The sequence below is a fragment of the Bubalus bubalis genome, chromosome 16 (assembly GCF_019923935.1).
Source record: "Bubalus bubalis isolate 160015118507 breed Murrah chromosome 16, NDDB_SH_1, whole genome shotgun sequence".
In the NCBI taxonomy this organism is placed as follows: domain Eukaryota; kingdom Metazoa; phylum Chordata; class Mammalia; order Artiodactyla; family Bovidae; genus Bubalus; species Bubalus bubalis.
The window spans coordinates 579,362-598,450 of record NC_059172.1 but is presented as its reverse complement, the minus strand read 5'-3'; the positions used below and the strand labels follow the sequence as shown (position 1 = coordinate 598,450).

The 19,089-nt window shown below is 41.5% G+C and overlaps 1 long non-coding RNA gene across 1 annotated transcript in view; it reads left to right on the top strand.

Annotated features, from left to right (window-relative positions):
• Positions 1-1,767: 1,767 nt before the first annotated feature.
• LOC102398218 overlaps positions 1,768-19,089 on the top strand; it is a 36,347-nt gene continuing 19,025 nt past the window's right edge. Inside the window, exons 1-4 of the long non-coding RNA XR_003103833.2 lie at positions 1,768-1,905; positions 2,917-2,970; positions 8,728-8,871; positions 15,799-15,855. This is a non-coding gene — a long non-coding RNA (uncharacterized LOC102398218). The remainder of the gene's footprint in view (positions 1,906-2,916; positions 2,971-8,727; positions 8,872-15,798; positions 15,856-19,089) is intronic.

Genomic DNA, 19,089 nt, shown 5'->3' with positions numbered 1-19,089 from the left:
AGGAATATATTTTTTTTCACTGCTTTTATCCCCAATATGTAGGATAGTACCTAACATTTATTGATGCTTAACAGGTATTCATAATTTGTTTAATAAATTATATAATATATAAAATATCAAGCACCTAAAGCCTCAACAAATGTTAATTACATTCCCTACCATAATGTTATCTTTAGTTAGCCATCAAAGCAAATCATTTATATTCTTAAGCTGGAGCTCAGCATAAACTGAGGGAGTTTGAACAGAAAACATTTTGGTTCATTTATTCATTTCTACTATGGCCTTTACAGGGTGCTGAGTTTTTGTTTTTGTTTTTTTTTTTTTTAAGTTCTCTATGGTACCATCTTGTTAGTAGAAAAGTTATGACCAACTTAGCATATTAAAAAGCAGAGACATTACTTTGCCAACAAAGGTCCATCTAGTCAAAGCTATGGTTTTTCCAGTAGTCATGTATGGATGTGAGAGTTGGACCATAAAGAAAGCTGAGCACCAAAGAATCGATGCTTTTGAACTGTGGTGTTAGAGAAGACTCTTGAGAGTTCCTTGGACTCCAAGGAGATCAAAACAGTCAATCCTAATGGAAATCAGTTCTGAATATTCATTGGAAGGACTGATGCTGAAGCTGAAACTCCAATACTTTGGCCACCTGATGCAAAGAGGTGACTCATTGGGAAATACCCTGATGCTGGGAAAGACTGAAGGTAAGAGGAGAAGGGGACGACAGAGGATGAGATGGTTGGGTGGTAACACAGACTCAATGGACATGAGTTTGAGCAAGCTCCAGGAATTGGTGATACACAGAGAGGCCCACAGTCCATGGGGTGAGAAAGAGTCAGACACGACTGAGCAACTGGACTGAACTGATGGTACCCAGTATCATGGCATCATGGAGATGGCTCTCAAGCTAGGATTCTAATATATTAGTTGTTGGGACCTATTTACAGCATATTTTAAACTTGTATAACCCGATTTCAGTTCTCAGAGGACTTAGTGTGAACACGGGAGGTACACAGAAAATATATTTCATTGTACAGAAAAACAACCGAAGGAACAGGAAAAATAAATATTTTGCTGAAGCACCCATGCGTCTAATAAAACCTAGAACCCAGCTTTGCTGAGCAGTTCTCTTCCCGGTACACCCTGTGAAGATTAAAAGCAGAAAGACTGTTGCCAATACAAACCTAGCAGAAGAGGGAGAGGAGACGTGTGTTTGATGGAGACGTCTCTGCTGAAGCAGCCAGGGAATAATCAGGCGTGGCCCAGACTGCGATGCTCACAAACGCAGAGTGTGATGCCGGCACAGGCAGCCAAGGCTTTGTCTCTGTTAACCGCCTACGTGCGTGCTTAGTCACTTCAGTAGTGTCCGACTCTCTGCGACCCCATGGACCGCGGCCCGCCAGGCTTCTCCGTCCATGGGATCCTCCAGGCAAGAGGTCTGGAGTGCGCTGCCATTCCCTTCTCCTCTGCCCCTCCATCTCATCCTCATCCTGTCCCGGGAACCTGCAGACTCTGCATCCCGGCGAGGCCGCACCGCGCACGCGTCTCCGTGGGCCCTCGCGCAGCCGCCGGAAGCCGCCCTCTCGGCCACAACTGCTGCGTTGGAGCCGCGCGAGGGGGAGGCGGGGCCCGGCCGAGGAGGCAGGACCCGCTGGGCCAGTGCTGCCGCCCGGGCTCCTAGGTCCGGAACGAAGGGCTCCGCCTCCGAGATCGCGGCCCTCTGGCTCGCCCTGTGATGCAGTGAGCAGGGACCCACGGTTGGTGTAGACCATGCCCAGGGCGGGCATTCCCGACGCAAGGTCTTCTTGAGTTTCCGTTTCGTACCAGTCAGTCTTATTTGACCCCCTGCACAATCCTAGAGGGGTTTTGCTGCTGAGGAATCCCCCTGTGAAAGAATAAAGGATATGGGTAAGGACAAGATTTGAACTCAAATTTGGCTCTTTCTGCTATACTTTTCTACCTCTTCTCGGTTTCAGGCTTCAGCAGGCCAGCTAAGAGAACTCAAACCTTAAGAGTTCGTGTAAATGGAAGGAAAAGTTTATTAGTGAAGAATTTAAAGACAAAGTCTTATATTTCTGATATGGCTATAAAATAAAGAGGTTGAAGGGGGAGAAAAGGTGCCAGATGTTGGAGATTCGGGAGATTAGATTGTGAGAGTAGATTGCCATGTGAGAAAAATTAGAGAACAAGGTGATTTTTAAAAAAAGACAATTTGGTTGCAAGAAAAAAAAAATCTTACTAGCTTTAGCAAAACGAAGGTAAATGTGTTCATTTATTGTATTGTATGAACAGATATGATTACATAATCTAAAGGCAAGAAGTGAACCAGGTGCCATGAGAAACTCAGCAAGACAAAAAATCCAACTTTTTTGACCCTGTAAATGTGGGGACGTGGGTAATATCTAGAGGGACTGATGGGTTGGAGCAACCACCATAAACTGTTTTTTACAATCCTACTTGGGTTTCCCTGGTGGCTCACACTGTAAAGAATCTGCCAGCAATGCAGGAGACGCAGGTTCAATCCCTGGGTTGGCAAGATCCCCTGGAGAAGGGAATGGCAGCTCACGCCAGTATTCTTGCCTGTAGAATTCCATGGACAGAGGAGCCTGGTGGGCCATAGTCCATAGGGTTGCAAAGAGTTGGACACAACTAAACAACTAACACACAGTCCTGTTGAAGGTTGTTAAATGAACAAAGTATTTGAGAACTAATTATTGGATTTTTCAAGATAGTGATATTGGTGGTTTGATGAAAAACATCTCTCAGGGAATTATGAAACAGTGAAAAATGAGCAGCTGTACGGTTAAATTTCCCTCAATTTTAAGCATCTTCCTCAAGGACATAATTAGTACTTATTTGTCTCTGTATTTTCCTATAGAAAAGAAGCATTTATCTTCTCATTTCTCTCTTGTATCCTAGTGAAAAATGCCAGGAAGTCATTTGTGGATAAGACAGGAAGCAAGGATGTTGGGGGTAAGAACTAAAGGCTACTTAAGCAAATGACTGAAATGTTGCAATTTCTTTTTTAAATTTATTTATTTTTAATTGAAGGATAATTGCTTTATAGAATTTGTTGTTTTCTGTCAAGCAGCAGCATGAATCTAAATGTAAAAGGAGAGGACTCTAAGCACCTCCATTATGAACTCCCCAAGTGAAAGAGAGGTAATGAGAGTGTCCTGAAATGATTATGTGGTAATATCTGCATTCTCCACATGCCACTGGAAAGTACCAACTATATTAAAGTTAAATAAAGCAAAAATTATGAATCTATCGACTGTATTTAAATAACCCCAAACCACTGCAAGCTAGTCATACTCCCAAGAAATATACTCTGAGCCTGGAACTAGGCATAAAATCCCCTTTTGGCATCTATAAAGTATTTGCAGCTGAGCCGATGATGACAGTGGCCCCAGATGAAATGGTCAGGTTGTGGGGACAGGATTCAGGAAGATCCGCAGAGCGTCTGGCATCGTGGGCACGGAGCATAACGGCACTATGTTCTCGAAATTATCCTATAGACATGGCACTGTTATCTCAATCAGCTCATCAAACCCAGCAGGTTACATCCTTTTTCATTAGCCACCCACATTTTTGGATTATGGAACCAGACTAGGAATTAAACCAACAGGACTAAAGCTTGGTCCAGCAATGTTTCTGACACCTCAGTTCTATTATCGCCTTCCCTTATTGAAGATCTACCTGACCTCAACAAGAATTGTACTAAGAGCCTTGCGTAAAGCAGACAAGGAACGCAAGTTTCCACTCCTCAGGCCCAGTTTTATGATGTTAAGATCTAGATCCCTAACCCCCTTTTCTGCAATCTGATATGGTTATTGAGAAGGAATAAAGTGTTTCTGAGAATACATCTGTTACTGGTCACGTTACTGTCCTGCTAATGAGAGCTACCATTACCTAAGAGTTTAGATCGCATTTAATTCTACTTTCCAGTTTCGGACAAGGTGAAGTAGATAGACTTTTCTCTATTCCTGCCACTAGTTACAGCTAAAACTTTGGACAAAGAAGACTGAAAGATTCACAGGAGGCAGAAGAGCTAGGGACCTTGAAACCCAAAGAATAACATGGTGGTGAGTTTTCTGCGGCATTTTATTTGTTTGTTTTTCTTCAAATCTCCAGAACTGGGTGCTCAAGAAGCCTGTAACCCAAAAACACCATTAAGCACAGACAAAAACAAACAAACAAACAAAAACAAGGAGAGCCTATTTTCTCAGCCGGGTTGTCGTTCAGTTGCTCAGATGCGTCTGCTGGAGATGGCAATGGCACCCACTCCAGCGTCCTTGCCTGGAGAATCCCAGGGTCGGGGGAGCCTGGTGGCTGCCATATGGGGTCGCACAGACTCGGACACGACTGAAGCCACTTAGCAGCAGCAGCAGCAAGCTGTGTCTGACTGTTTGCAACCCCATGGACTGCAGCACGCCAGGCTCCACTGTCCTCCACTATCTCCCAGAGTTTGCTCAAATTCATGTCCATTGAGTCAGTGATGCCATCTAATCATCTCATCCTCTGCAACTCCCTTCTTTTGCCTTCAGTCTTTCCCAGCATCAGGGTCTTTTCCATTTAGTCATCTCTTCACATCAGGTGGCCAAAGTATTGGACCTTCAACTTCAGCATCAGTCCTTCCAATGAATATTCAGGGGTGATTTCCTTTAAGATTGAATGGTTTGATCTCCTTGCAGTCCAAGGGACTCTCAAGAGTCTTCTCCAACACAACAATTCAAAAGTATCAATTCTTCAGTGCTCAGCCTTCTTTATGGTCCAACTCCCATCTGTACATGACTACTAGAAAAACCATAACTTTGACTGTATAGACCTTAATTTGCAAAGTGGTGTCCATGGTACAACTGAAAATCACTCATCCAAAAAATAACCAGGAAAATCTCAACCTGCATGAGAAAAGACAATGAATAGATGCAAATACCAGAATTACACTGTTGTTAGAATTATCTGATAAGAGTTTTTAAGTAGCTGTTAGAAAAATGTAACAACAAGCAATTATGAACATACTTAAAAACAAGTTTATAGATAAAAATTCAAAGAAAAGAAATAGAAGAAATAGAGAAAACAAATGGAAATTTTATAACTGAAAAATGCAATGACTGGAAAAAAAACTCACTGGATGAGTTCAACAAGGGTATGGACAGGGCATAGAAAAGAATCAATAAACTTTAAGTATAACAATAAAAATTATTCTGTGTGAGAGGAGATCCAGATGGCAGAGCAGAAGCACATGCAGCTCTTGGCCCCCAACAACCACATCAAAAATACATCTACATGTGGAGTACTTCTCACCAAAAGCAAACTGAAACTGGCAGAAAAACTCCTATATAGCCAAGGCTATAGGGAGAAGCATACAAAGTCAGGTTTGAAGGGACGAGAAGAGGGCAGGTCAGGATCCACATCTCTAGGAGGCCGGCACAGAGAGAGAGGGATCACACAGGCTCAGAGACCCTCTCTGGGAAATGAACAACTGAAACCACGAGTCGGGCACTCCAAACCGGGAGCCAACCCAAGCAGGGCAAGTTCCCTTAACACGTTTGAAAACCAGCTCCAGACTGGCAGTAGAGCCAAGAAAAACCTCCACTCTGCTCGTAAAGGGTGTTCACATGCTTACTTAATCATGGAACAAGGCAGACCAAGCATGTTGAAGCTGCCTGGGACCCTGACTGGCATCCCACAGCTGCCCCAGTGTACATGCTGATCTAAGCCAAGCACCCCACTCTGACCCCTCTTGCACTGCTCCGCACTAGGGCAGAGGCCGCTGCTGCCAAGGAGAGAGCACGGTTGTGGGACGTAGGATGTACTGGGATGAAGTAGGACGTACTCCAGGGAGGCAAGGATGGTTCAATATCTGCAAATCAACCAATACGATACACTGCAATTTTAAAAAGGATAAAAATCACATGATATTTCAATATACATAGAAGAAGCATTTAACAACATTTAACACCAGTTCATGATAAAAATTTATCAAAATGGGTATAAAGGGAACATAACTGAACATAATGGCCATTCTTGACAAAGCCACAGCTAACATCATACGTGATGGTGAAAAGCTAAAAGCTTATCATCTAAAATCAGGAATAAGACAAGAATATCCATTTTTACCACTTCTATTTAACATGGTATTGGAGGTCCTAGCCACAGAAATCAGTCAAGAAAAAGAAAGAAAATGCACCCAAGTTGGAAAGGAAGAAGTAAAACTCACTATTTGCAGATGGCATGATGCTATACAGAGAAAACCCTAAATCTGCACCCAAAAACTATTAAAAATACTAAATGATTTCAGTAAAGTTGCGGGATACAAGATTAATATACATAAATCTAATTCTTTTTTTGTGCATTAATAATGAACAATCAAAAAAAGAAAGGAAGAAAATTACATCAAAAAGAATATCTAGGAATAAACTTAACCAAGAAGGTGAAAGACCTATACTCTGAAAACTGTGTTGATAAATGTTGATAAAAGAAACTGAAAATGATACAGAGAAATGGAAAGACATAAAATGCTCTTGAATTTGTAATTTTAAAACTCTTAAAAAAGAAATTGCCAGGCCTGGATATTTCACCAAAGAATTCTGCCAAATATTTTAAGAATGCTTAACACCAGTTCTTCACAATCTTTTTCAGAAAACAGAAGAGGAGGGAACGCTTCTTGGTTCTTCATAATCTTTTTCAGAAAACAGAAGAGGAGGGAGCAGTTCTTGAATTACTTGAAGAGGCCAGTATGACTCTGATGCGACAACCAAAGACAGTACAGAAGAAGAAGACAATGGTTTTATCTGTAGGAGCCCCCAATGTGGAGATTATCGAAGTGGAAATCACCTCAGTAGGTGAATAACTGAATAAACTATAGTCATCCATATCATGGAGGAAAGAAAATGCATTGAGACCCACAACAACTTAGATGGATTGCAAGGGCATTGAGCTGAATGGAAAAAATCAGTCTCGAAAGTTACATGCTGAATTATTCAGTTTATGTCACATTCTCAGAATGACACAAGTGTGGAGATGGAAAACGTACTAGTGACTTCCAGATGTTAAGGAAGTTGGAAGGAGAGTGATTATAGGGGTGTGGGATGAAGGATACCTTTGTAGTAATATAAAAGTTCTGCTTCGTGATTATGGTGGTGGGAGACAGAAAAGCGTATGTGACACAATGGCGCAGCTCTGTAAGCACACACCGAGCCAAGCCGTCTCCGCATTCTGGTTCTGGAAGGCAGTGATGCAACCGTTGGGAGCCTCCAGGTTCAGCACACACAGGACCTCTCTGTACTATTTTTGCAATCTATAATTAGTTGGAAATGAAAGTGTTGTTTTTTTTAATTCTTCGATCTTCTAAACTCAGACTTTAGAAAACGTCAGTGTATTCCAGCTTCAGCAAGGAGCTAAAACTCTTTGCCACTGCAGTAGTGGGAAAAGTCCTGTCGAATGCAGTGTCCCCTTGCCTCTTCCTTCTGCTGCAGCCTGCCGGAAGTGCCGCTAAATGCATGGCCTCGTGTCGGGAAGCTGTCAGAGTACCACCCTCCAGGTGAGGGGCAGCCGCTTCTTAGGTCTGCTCATCATCACATGACCAGAACAGAAGCCTACTGCAGACTTCAAGCTGAAGTCATCCTGCTTAAGGGGATGTTTTCTGAGGAAAAGGATATCAGTTTACCCAGACATTCTGGAAATATGAGTTGCACAGACTCCTGGCGATCTAGCGTTTAAGCCTCTGTGTTCCCCCAATGCAGGTGGCACAGGTTTGGTCCCTGGTTGCAGAACTAAGAGTCTTCATGCCACACAGGTGTGGCCAAAAAAAAAAGAAAGAAATGAAATTATTTAAAAAAATATGAGATATAGTAAGGCAAGAGATTTTAGGTTCTGAATGCCAGTATAACTCCTTTAGTTTTTTTTTTCAAGCTGAATTCCTATGTTTGGTGGATGAACAGGAGCAGGGAGGGGTGGCTTATTCAGCTGTGGTAGAAGCAGGCACAGCTGAGAAACATGTGTCTGAAAACCAACTGAAAGGCCCTCCAGCGAGATGTTAGGGGCCCTACATAGCAAGCTTAGATTCGCCCTTCTCCTGTGGCTCTGAAGCTGTCATTCTTAGCCTGACTTCAGTGGGCAGAAGTCATCCACAATCCCCACAGCAGGTAACAGGCACCTGGAAGAGCTGTAGAAAACCAGGTAACCCAAGGGTTCGCTCTTTCTTTAGCTCTTCTTTATACAGGACCCAGGACTCTGACAACCACCATCAAAAGCGGGCATGATGGGTGGGCAAAACAAGGAATCAAAGTCCAAGTCCCAATGTTTGGACCATGAGCGAAAGGCAGGTAAGGTCAGCAGCGCCAGGTCAAGTCGCTTTAGTCGTGTCCAAGTCTGGCCTGTAAAACCGACGAGCTGCCTCTGCGGGTGAGGAGCACTGACCACATTCAGGGACTGAGGAGTGTTGAGATCAGCACGTTCAGGGCTCCAAGGCTCGTGCCCTACAGCCTCTCGAATGCAGCAGATAAACAGGCTCTTAGTACAATTTTATTGGACATGTATATAGGAACTGTATCTGCAAACTGCTCTGAAATATTAACAAACCCTCCTCATCTGAGTTAAACGTTGAAAATCCTAAAATTACGTTAGGTGGTCACTCTCCCTCTCTACCTGGGCGTTTTCTTGATGTGTGTTCCTTTGAAAGGTTGGACTGGAATAGAAGTAAGTAGTGGTGTTCTTTTCCCTCAGGCCTTGCAGATAATGACTGGTCTGTTTGTTCACGCCCTGGGAGTGCTCTGGACATATCTGTTAGTCACACAAATTCTAGCATTTCAGAAAGTATATCTTCCTGTTGCAGCACTGTCAGGATTCCCGTTTTGGGCAGCAGCTTTTGTGAGTAAATAACCTCCTCCTCCCTTATTGTTCCTTATTAATGTGTTCATTTGATGGTTGTTTCTGAGCTGTGTCGCAACCAGAGGCAGTGCTCCAGACTGAAAATGCTCAATCAGTGCTTTCAAGGGGTTTGTCCTTATATCTAGTGGAAAAGCGTATATCAGTGTGGAGAACAAACCTAGATCATACCAGTAAAATTCTTCTATAACGAGAGTCTGTTTCGTTAAAGATCCGCTTTTTACATGCTCTTGGATGGGGGAAATAGTGGTAAGTTGCACAAGGGACATTTTGGGAAAACAGGAAATGGTAGTGATTGTTCCACCGCTCACAGGGCGTTTATTTTTTCCAGTGGGGCCAACAATGAGAGAACATTATTGCCATGGAAATAGTGGAATATATAGAATTTGTACTGGGAAATAAAAATGAAATATTTTGTTTTACTGTCCAAGAAGCCTTTGGTGGACTTGAACAGAAGTTTCTAAAGTAAATTTTATGTCTGATAGTATGGTGAGTGATATGCTATTATCCCCACAAAATGCTGAGTGATAATAATACATTTGAAATTTGGTCATTCAACCAATACATACTAATACTGTGTATCACGTATCTGTTCCAGGTGTATGAAATGCATCAGTGAACAAAGCAAAGATCCCAGCCCTTTCAGAGCTTTATTCTAGCCAGGAGTCGAGTGTTAGAAGATAATGAAGCTATAGAAGGAAAGAAAGAAAATGTTGGGTAGGGTGAGACAAAACGTTCATCAGGTTTTATGGAAAAACCCAAATGAACTTTTTGGCCAACCCACTATAATAATCGATTATCAGCAATAACTTTTTCAATGAGGCCTACCTGAACCATTCGGTTTAAAACAATAACCCATTTCCCTTTGGTACCGGAAATTCCATTTTGTCTCACCCTACCCAACTTCTTTCTTTCTTTCTTTTTAGTTCTGTAGCTTTACTCACTTCACTTTTCACTTTCACACCCAAGTCAGATAAAAAAAATTCCAGCACTTTAGAAATTCCTCTCATGTCCCTTCCGATCAATAACCTCTCCCTCCTATCTTAACCATTAACCTGACTTCTAATATCATACATCACTCTTATGCTGTTTTAAACTTTATGTAAGTAGAATCACACAGTATGTATTATTTTGTATTTGGCTGCTTTGCTTAACTTATGATTGTGAGCTCCAGCCTTGTTATTGATATAGCTGTGATATAGCTGCAGTTCATGCATTATGATTGCTGATTAATATTTCATTGCATTCATCTGCTGTGGCTTATATAAGCTAATGAATGGCCATTTGGGTCGCTTCCAGTTTGAAGCATCACAGAACTCCCGGTGCGGGCTGTTAGTGACTCCCTTGCATACGCCTCCAGCTGCATGTGTGCAGGTATCACTTTAGGTATATATACAAAAGCAAAATTGCAGCGTCTTAGGTCTACACACATACTCAACGTTAGTATTTAATGCTAAACTTTTCCCAGGTAGTTTTACCAATTTACGTCCTTTTCAGCAGGCAGTAAATTACTGTCATTCTGTATCCTCTGCGGGCTTCCTCAGTCTCAGGGCTTCCCTCCATGACTCCGTGGTAGAGAATCCACCTGCGGTGCAGGGGACGCAGGAGATGCGGGTTTGATCCCTGGGTCAGGAAGATCCCCTGCAGGAGGAAACGGCAACCGACTCCAGGATCCTTGCCTGGAAACTTCCGTGGACAGAGGTGCCTGGCAGGCCGCAGTCCACAGGGTCACACTGAGGGGATGCAACTGAGCTGCTGAGCACACGAGCACACGTGCCCTCAGCAGGGCTTTGTATTTCGGTTTTCCTCATTTTATCCTTTCTGGTTAGTGCTTTTAAACTTGTAGTTTTAGCTTGCATTGCTAACTAATGAGGTAGAGAAGTGTTTTATTGTCTATTTTGACATCCTCTTTTAAAAGTACCTATACAAGTTTCTTCACATTTTTTAATTGGGTTTTCTCTCTGTCTTGTACTTATTTGCTGTAATTCTTTATATATTCTGGACACAAACTCTTTATCAGTTTATGTATTCTAATCGTCATTTCCACTCTGTGGCTTAAGGATGTCTTTCAATTAAATAATTTATTAATTTCAGTGTTACCCACTATGATAATTTTCCCTCTATAGGTAGTACTTTTTATACCTAATTTAATAAATTTTTTATGCTTTTAGATTCGGAAGTTATTTTTATATTATGTACTAGAATCTAAACTGTTTTACCTTTTTACATTTGGATTTCCAGTTTACCTTGAATTTATTTTTTTTATGATATACATTAGGGATCAAACTTTATTTTTAGAGAGTATGAATTTTCAAGTTTCACTTATTGGGAAGAAGATTCTTTTGCTTCTGTAAATCAAATGTCCACATAGGGCTGAATCCATTTCTGAACCTATTTTTCTCTAATTGTGATGATATCACAGTGTCTTCACTACACTGTCTTTAAATAAGTTTTAATATCAGTACAGGTCATCTTGTTCTTCTTCAGGATTATCTTGGCTATCCTTGTATCACCTGACCATATAAATTTTGGAATCAGGGTGTAATCTACACACACACCAAATGAACCTGAAGGGATCTTGATTGCTGTTTCACAGGGTGCTGCGTGTCACGGTCTCTATCATCTGGGAACTAGCTGAAGATGAACTCTGAAGAGTGAATCAGAGACATGGCATCTATTGAAAGTGCTTTCACTTGACTGTTTGACTTCATTTTTAAAATGAATTACATTGCTTAAATTATATTTTCACTCATTCAGTAAAGAAACATACTGGACAGCCACGATTTGTAAGACCTGTTCTAGGGACTTGAATAAAACAATGAACAAGACACACACCTGAGTTGAAGTAAGATAAAAGGTACCTCTGCTTTCATAGATGAAAAGTGAAAGTTTCTCAGTTGTGTCCCACTCTTTGAGACCCCGTGTAGCCCATGGAATTCTCCAGGCCAGAATACTGGAATGGGTAGCCTTTCCCTTCTCCAGGAGATCTTCCCAACCCAGGGATTGAACCCAGATCTCCCACAATGCAGGAGGATTCTTTACCAGCTGAGCCACAAGGGAAGCCCAAGAATACTGGAGTGGGTAGCCTATCCCTTCTCCAGGGGATCTTCCCAACCCAGGAATCAAACCAGAGTCTCCTGCATCGCAGGTGGATTCTTTACCAACTGAGCTATCAAGGATACCACCATAATGGCAGAAAGTGAAGAGGAACTAAAAAGCCTCTTGAGGATGATGAAAAAGGAGAGTGAAAAAGCTGGCTTGAAACTCAACACTCAAAATACTAAGATCATGGCATCTAGTCCCATCACTTCATGGCAAATAGATGGGGGAAAAGTGGAAACAGTGGCAGATTTTATTTTCTTGGGCTCCAAAATCACTGTGGACGATGACTGCAGCCATGAAATTAAAAGATGCTTGCTCCTTGAAAAGAAAGCTATGACAAACCTAGACAGCATACTAAAAAGCACAGATATCACTTTGCTGACAAAGGTCCGTATACTCAAAGCTATGGTTTTTCCAGTAGTCATGTATGGATGTGAGAGCTGGACCATAAAGAAGGCAGAGTGCCAAAGAATTGATGCTTTTGAACTGTGGTCCTGGAGAAGACTCTTGAGAATTCCTTGGACTACAAGGAGATTAAACCACTCAATCCTAAAGGAAATCAACCCTGAATATTCACTGGAAGGACTGATGCTGAGGCTAAAGCTCCAACACTTTGGCCACCTGATGTGAAGAGATGACTCATTGGGAAATACCCTGATGCTGGGAAAGATTGAAGGCAGGAGGAGAAGGGGATGACAGAGGATGAGATGGTTGGATGGCATCACCGACTCGATGGACATGAGTTTGAGCAAACTCTGGGAGATGGTGAAAGACAGAGGAGCCTGGTGTGCTGTATTTCATGGGGTCACAAAGAGTTGGTCACGACTTGGCAAAAAACCAACAACCGCACTTTCATAGATCTCACTCTCTCAGTTGAGGAGACAAAAGTTAACAAGAAAGCAATTAGTTTAAAATCTCTAAATGTTAGCATTAGAAAGAAAATAAACAGCATACTTTCTGCAAGATAACAGTTGATCCTAGAGCAGTCTGATAGGAGTGATGATCCCCTTAACGTTCCAGGCATACTGGTCTTTGTTCTGTTCCTTAAACCAGTAAAGATTTCTCCTCTGTAAGTGTTTTTATTCCTCTCCCTGGAAAACTCCTCTAGCCTTCAGGACTTCAGGTTACTGTTATCTCAGCATTGACGTCTCTCTTTCGAGACCGTCTTAAGCCCACCTATTTAAGGTGTCCCCCAACTATTCTACATATCACTAGTCCTTACCTGACAAATGTACTAACAGAGGAAACAGAAATGCCATAAGTCAATTATGTCCCATAAAATCAAGGTTTTCCTGTTGCCATACCGCATCCCATTAACTGGTCTCCATGCCATAAGCCCTCCTTCAGAGCCCCCACTAAACTGGGAATCAACACCTTTGAAGCAGTTGATTATCTACCTATAAATCAGTTGGCATTCACTATTGCTCAGATACCCTTTCGATGTCTTAATTTCTCATCGATCAGAAATAGAGCTACAAGAGAGAATGCACATACATGCTTCAGTCCTTCAGAAGCAGCCTCGGCAACACATGATAAATAGCTACAATCATTTCCTTTATGAGTCTGATTTTGCCAGAGATTTAAAAAGAAAACACTGCTCTAGTGCTTGTTTTCTTTCTTGATGACTTTTTTGTATTTTTTATTTTCTGGGAGACACTTTGGAATGAGCACCTCAGATGGAGGGAGGACAGAGTGTTCTCTTGCTGTGTGTAGAATGGCTAAGATGAGTAGCTGGAAGACAAAGGTAGCACCCATTTCAAAATACTAGAAAGAATCCTGAGGAAGGTATGTGGATTTAGAAACGTAACAGAAATAAAAATTAATACTATCTACCATTTGTCCAAATGTGGGGGCTTATTATAAGGTACTTATTTCAGTGCAGGGTTTTGTAAAGAAAAATGGGCTACCATAATATTTATGGGAATATAGAAACTAGAATAAGAATTGGAACCTTTGTAAATGTAGGAAGAGATGTGGAAAGAAAGGTTAGAGGATCATAAAAAAAAAGATCACTAACTGCTTCCTGCCTAGGGCACCAGCTCCTCGGTGGCTCAGACAGTAAAGAATCTGCCTGCAGAAGACCTGGGCTTGATCCCTGGTTGAGAAGATCCCCTGGAGAAGGAAATGGCAACCCACTCCAGTATTCTTGCCTGGAGAATTCCATGCACAGAGGAGCCTGGTGGGCTACAGTCCATGGAGTCACAGAGTCAGACACAACTGAGCGACGAACACTCACTTTCACAAGGCACCAGCATGAATGGACAAGTTGAAAGTGAAAGTTGCTCAGTCGTGTCCGACACTTTGCAACCCCATGGACTGTACAGTCCATGGAATTCTCCAGGTCAGAATACTGGAGTGGGTAGCCTATCCCTTCCCCAGCAGATCTTCCCCACCCAGGAATCGAGCCAGGGTCTCTTGCATTGCAGGCAGATTGTATGTAATTAAATCCTGAAGCTCTGTAATTAAACCTTGAACCAGAATGGGGTTGCAAAGGGGAGATCATGGATCGATCTAGAAATTGCTTTCTCTGGAAGATAACATGAAAATGTAACAGAGGAGAGGGAGGAAAAAGAGGCCATGGCTGCCGTGTCTGATCACTATGATCTTCTGAAAGTTACAGTTTCTGCTTCCCTTCTATACCCTCCAAAGATTTCTTGAGATTTTCTCTTACACTATTGTAACTGAAAATAACAGAAATTAATTCTGGAAAACGTAGTTCTGAGTCATAGGTGAACACTGTAGGACCAAGTTGACTACAAATAATTCAGCAGATTACTTCATATATAACTGGTACAATAACCACTTAGTAACACGAGTTAGAAAATACTATTCTCACTTTACCAATGAAAAAGGAAAGACTTAATGACAAGCCACATAATTTCTCTTGAGTGTCATAGAAAGCACAGTTCAAAGAATTCAAACTCATACCCTTCTGACCCCAAAAGGCTCTTTAGTACTGACATGTTGGGCTTCCCAGGTGACTCACTGGTAAAGAATCCAGCTGCCAATGCGGGAGACACGGGCGATGTGGATTTGATCCCGGGGGCAGGAAGATCCCATGGAGTAGGAGCTGGCAACCCCCTCCAGTGTTATTGCTGGAGAATTCCATGGACGGAGGAGCCAGGCAGACTAGAGTGCGTGGTCAGACCCGACTGCATCAGACAGTGAGTGCACGCGTGTGCAGTGAGGGCACGCATGCACTGGCATGTCAGTGGTGCCATTTGGGGGGGACAAATATTCCTTTTCCTTCACTACTAACTGAATAGTTATTCTTTAAACGCTGTCGAAAGTTTCCATGCATACATTAAAGTTGCACCAGTGGAAAAAATAAATTTCTGATGCACCATAAATGCCACCTTTCTAACAAGTTTTAGGATCGATGGAAAGTCACAGAACAAGCTACTCAATGAAGACATTATGGAATTCTTGCATTTGAATATAGTGAATCAAATACTTCGTAAATGTGATGTTTTCTATTAATAAAATATTTCAGCATTATATTTAAAGTACTTGCCTGTGATATCACCAAGGTTAGCATGTTTAGCAGTAAGTTCATCAACTAGATGCATTTTCTTGTAATTCACCTCATGGGCTCAATAAATTGTGATTGAAAAAAACTAAGTAAAATTTGACAGTCTTTTTGCCACATAAATTCACCTTAAGGGGTCCATGATGTTCTCAATGGTCCCACAAAAGGCTGAATATGATACTCTTCATGTTATGGCATTCCAGAATTCTCTTGCTTTTTAAGTTTATTACATGGAGATGTAATGACAGGGTATTAATAAATGTGATTTTTGTTTCCAGTTTTTGCTGTCAGGAATCTTTACAGTACTGTTTGAGAGGAGGCGTTCAAGGTCTTTGGTAAGTCAGAATGTTGGTAGCAGCTCTAAAAATGACTTTACTTGACAAAATGAGAGTCCATAAGGAAGTAGCATTGACTCTGAATCACTAGAAACCTACCCAAATTTTTGGAGGATAGATTGTTAAGATATAAGAACTTTAATTTTCTACTGAATCTTTATCAAAAGGAAAAAGATATACTCCAATTACTGAAATCTTTGTTACATTTCATTAGCCATAAAAATAATTCAAGATGTATGAAGTTAATCATGGAATTAAATTTCTATTATGATAAATCATTTAATGTAAATTAAAACGTTGCTTATCACACTTGAATTTGGATTTCTTGAAATGATCCAGTGTCTGTTATTACCTGTTCCTTTCTTCTTTTTCATATTTCTAGGAAGGTTTGATTGTATGATGGAAAATATGTTCGAGATATTGTAAAGAGTCTGGAATGTGTTGATTTCCTATAGTGTTTAGTTTTATGTCCATGGGTAGTAAAATGGAAAGATAAGAAATTGGAGTAACTATAAATATTAATGCTGGCAGGTTGATTTCTGGGATGGTAGCACAAGCAACTCTATGATGTCATTCTTCCATTCTGCCCTCCCCCCACGTCCCCCACCCCCAGTCATGGGCTGTGATCTGAACCACGGCTCAGCTTTCACTCTCCCACCTGGAACCATATGCCTCCAAGTTAAGGTCCCTGAGTCTCTCCCAAAAGAAGGAAAATGTCAGCAAAAAAAAGACCCTAAAATTAATAGTTTCAAAGTGCATGCATGTGCCTGCAAAGTCACTTCTGTTGTGTCTGACTCTTTGTGACCCTATGGACTGAGCCTACCTAGCTCCTCTGTCCATGGGATTCTCCAGGCAAGAATCCTGGAGTGGGTTGCCACGCCATCCTCCAGGGACTCTTCCCAATCCAGGGATCAAACCAGGGTCTCTTACATCTCCTGCATTGGCAGGCGGGTTCTTTACCACTAGCGCCACCTGGGGTGGGCATTCAGTTCAGTTCAGATCAGTTCAGTCGCTCAGTCGTGTCCAACTCTTTGTGACCCCATGAATCGCAGCACACCAGGCCTCCCTGTCCATCACCAACTCCCAGAGTTCACTCAGACTCACGTCCATCGAGTCAGTGATGCCATCCAGCCATCTCATCCTCTGTCGTCCCCTTCTCCTCCTGCCCCCAATCCCTCCCAGCATCAGAGTCTTTTCCAATTAGTCAACTCTTTGCATGAGGTGGCCAAAGTACTGGAGTTTCAGCTTTAGCATCATTCCTTCCAAAGAAATCCCAGGGCTGATCTCCTTCAGAATGGACTGGTTGGATCTCCTTGCAGTCCAAGGGACTCTCAAGAGTCTTCTCCAACACCACAGTTCAAAAGCATCAATTCTTTGGTGCTCAGCTTTCTTCACAGTCCAACTCTCACACCCTACATGACCACTGGAAAAACCATAGCCTTGACTAGACGAACCTTTGTTGGCAAAGTAATGTCTCTGCTTTTGAATATGCTATCTAGGTTGGTCATAACTTTCCTTCTAAGGAGTAAGCATCTTTTAATTTCATGGCTGCAGTCACTATCTGCAGTGATTTTGGAGCCCAAAAAAATAAAGACTGACACTGTTTCCACTGTTTCCCCATCTATTTCCCATGAAGTGATGGGATGGACATCATGCCATGGACATTAACCAAAATGCAGTGGACATTAACCAAACTCAAAGTAAAAGCCGAAAATTGTCTATCCCGGTGACACCACTGAGTGTCAAGAAACAGAGCTCTGTGATGTGTTAACCTGGAGATATTCCCAGTTCCACCTCAATCCCCAGCTCATTGGCACAGTAGCCAGGAAAAGCCTAGTCTTGCAGTCAGCTGAGAGGACTGACATCCTCTGATGCTCTCTTAAAATCATCGTTCTCTGGGCACAGTCGATATTTTCTTAACTTACAGCAATCTGTAAAATCTCTGTCCCCAGGCTGTTGCGGCTATTTGTGTAGATACAAAGTGAACACAAAGTCCTGTCACAAGGAAAGTACTGAACGAATATCAGGGCACTGACTGCGGCGCAGCTGCCTAAAGCTGTGAGTTCAGTTGCAAGGAACCAAAGCTTGGTCAGAAATTTAAAAGAAAATCTTTGATAACTAGAAAACCACAGGGAGCTTTTTTTTTTTTTCTTCTCATTTTTAAAGTTTTAATTTAAACTTTTTCTTCCAGTTTTATTGAAGTATAATTGACATATCCATAAATACATATAATTAACACTGGTCTATGCCATATATGAAAGTCATTAACAGAATAAATCCTGAGAGTTCTCATCACAAGGAAAAGTATTTTTTTTCTACTTCCTTAATTTTCTGTGTATGTGAGACAATGGATGTTTACTAAACTCATTGCAATAATAATTTCATGATGTATGTAAGTCTAATCATTATGCTATACACCTTAAACTATTCACAGGGAGCTTTGAGAAGCCTCAGCATATTCTTAGAGATCAAAAATACTGTGTACATGTGGAAGACTATCCACGTCTAAGAGGAAAGACTTGGGGAAGGAGAAATACCCATCCTGGCTGGCTCTGAAACCCCGGACAAGCAAAAAGTGGAAGCTAAGACTGTTCTAAACTTACCGAAATTCTAAAGTGTGTGTTTTCACACAGATTCCCCTTGGTGAAGGCATTAAATTCTACTGGCCCAGAGGTCACCCAGGAAGCCATTGGTTCTGTCTCGTTTTTCAGGATAGTTGATTTACAATGTTGTGTTCATTTCAGGTGTACAGTGAAGTGAGTCAGTTACACATATACATAGAAGGAGTTTTTAAAGGAAATTCTTCCAAAAATAGAGAATTCAGAGACCCCAGATCAAAACTGTAGGAAATGAATTTAGGAAAGTCACTAAACAAATAAGCAAGAACAAGAAAACAACAACCAAAAATACAGCAAAAATAATGAATTCCGGATGGGAAAGGAGGAATCTAATGGAAAATTTGTTACAACATATGATGTTAAATGTCCATTTAAAATAGAAAGCATGCAAAGACTCTGAAATTTATTTCACATATTCGAGGGGGGAAAAAGCAACCAACAGATAGTGTCCCTAATGAGGCGCAGACTTTGGACCTTATAGTCCATGACAGTAAATCGTCTGTTAAAAACATGTTCAAAGAACTAAAGAAAATGATGTTTAAAGAGGTAAAGGATAAAAGTGATGTCTCACCAAATAGATACGAATAATGAGACAGAAACTATTAAAAAAAAAACA